We start from the raw sequence: 1,091 nt of genomic DNA, 5'->3' as shown, positions 1-1,091 counted from the left end.
CTCCTAAGTAATGCCAACTTTTACATCCTAATCAAAATTTTAAATTTGGCTCTCTCATTTTTAGCGCAACAATTTTGGTGAGAAGCAAAAGTTTAATTTTCATTTAAAATTATGGACACTTAGTAAAGGAAGTGTGCAAATTTGATTTTGGTGTTAAAATTTTTAATAGCATCAATTATCTCCTCAAATTCTTTTTAAATACCCACTTGCACGCAAACTACAGTAAAAAAATCCAAAAGTTTACTTTCTACAACCATGTCATATCCCTTTAATCTAAACATGCAACCTCGTGATTCATCCATAACTTCAAAAAATGTACTCACTTCGACCGTTGGTCCCTTCGACTTTATCGATTTAAATGCAGAAGAAAATACACAATAACCAATCATGATGGAGAGCTTGAATTCACACAATGTCTTTCTAGCATGATCGCTGGTACGAAACTTTAGTGAAAAATATGCTTCTTTCCACAATGAAAGGAGTGTTAAATTCGCACTCTATCGAGAAAGTTCACACATATTATCTATTTCAAAAAGGAAAGTTTACATAAGGTTGTGCATACATTGTGCCAAGTTATATAACTCATGTCATTTTTTCATAACTTTTTTACACGATCAATTTGTTGTAAATATGCTCACCAAACATCAAAACTGCGTGCAATTTGGCTTGAAACGGAAAAAGAAAGATATTACAGCTATACATTAGTAACTAAATCATATTTAAAGCAACATTTGATTGTCTGCCACTTTCTTGTTTTTCTAAAAAGTCAGTATTCTAAATAAAGCAAATCATGTTATAAAATAAAAGAAAAATAGGGAGAATAGAGAGAATAGGAAGAGAATACGAGAGTGTCATTATTATTTATGAGAAACCATCACGTAATATATAGTTACATAAGTAGAACTCTAATAGAGTCCTACACGAATCAGGAAAATAGAGTTTGCAACAATTAAGAATACAGACTTCTAGCTCGCATAAGACATTCACTTATTTCATAACACTCCCTCTTAGATGTCTATTCTTCAAAGAATATGCATCATTAAAACCTTACTAAAAAAAAACTATGTGGGAAAAAAATCTTAGTGAAGAAA

The sequence above is a fragment of the Jatropha curcas genome, chromosome 6, assembly GCF_041381405.1.
Source record: "Jatropha curcas cultivar XTBG-Jc1 chromosome 6, XTBG_Jcur_1.0, whole genome shotgun sequence".
In the NCBI taxonomy this organism is placed as follows: Eukaryota; Viridiplantae; Streptophyta; class Magnoliopsida; order Malpighiales; family Euphorbiaceae; genus Jatropha; species Jatropha curcas.
Note: the sequence above shows the minus strand (reverse complement) of the source record.